The sequence below is a fragment of the Sinocyclocheilus rhinocerous genome, unplaced genomic scaffold (genome assembly GCF_001515625.1).
Source record: "Sinocyclocheilus rhinocerous isolate Xijiao unplaced genomic scaffold, SAMN03320098_v1.1 scaffold4310, whole genome shotgun sequence".
Taxonomy (NCBI): Eukaryota; Metazoa; Chordata; class Actinopteri; order Cypriniformes; family Cyprinidae; genus Sinocyclocheilus; species Sinocyclocheilus rhinocerous.
Genome location: NW_015646173.1, coordinates 42,541 through 43,243, shown reverse-complemented (window position 1 = coordinate 43,243; position 703 = coordinate 42,541). Strand labels below are relative to the sequence as shown.

General features: G+C 32.7%; 1 protein-coding gene across 1 annotated transcript in view; it reads left to right on the top strand.

Moving 5' to 3' along the window:
• LOC107707112 (kinesin-like protein KIF13A) overlaps positions 1–703 on the top strand; it is a 79,714-nt gene that overhangs the window by 58,627 nt on the left and 20,384 nt on the right.

Here is a 703-nt window from a genome sequence, read left to right as displayed (position 1 = left end):
CAGGGCCACAGAAGCAGCAGCTGTGAGTGGGGTGGCCAACCCTAGCCCCGCCCCTGCGTAAATTGCGTAAAATATTTTTTACGCGTTAAACTGAAAAAATGAATCGCCTGCGTTAACGCGTTAATTTTGACACCACTAATTTATACATTTGTTGTCAACAAAAGAGCAGTTCCCCTGTGCCCCCCCCCCCCAAAATAAAAGCTCCATGGTTTAACATTTGAAAGCAGAAAAAAACAACCATGTATTGTAATTGTACTGTTGTTGTATAAAATAATAATAATAATAAAATAATGAACATGATGATGATGATGAGGATGATTATTATTATTATTATTATTATTATATAAATGTATTATTATTATATAAATTAGTTGTTGTTATTATTATTATTATATAATTCAGTTCAATAGTATTATAGTGATATTTCATTATTGATTTAACTTTTATAATTTGATTTATTAATAATAATAATAATAATATAAAAATTGCAATTAGATGTTTTCCCCCAAATTGTTCTGCCTGTTTTTTAATTAAATAATGCACGTACAGTTTCATGATTGGTAAAAAAATATGGCTGGTATATTTTCTCAGGTCACTGGTCACTGCCAGATGTGGCATAATGTTAGTTTTTGGCCCTGCGTGTGCATGTGTCCTCACCTGTGTGTGTGTGTGTGTGTGTGTGTGTGTGTGTGACAGGTGGAGT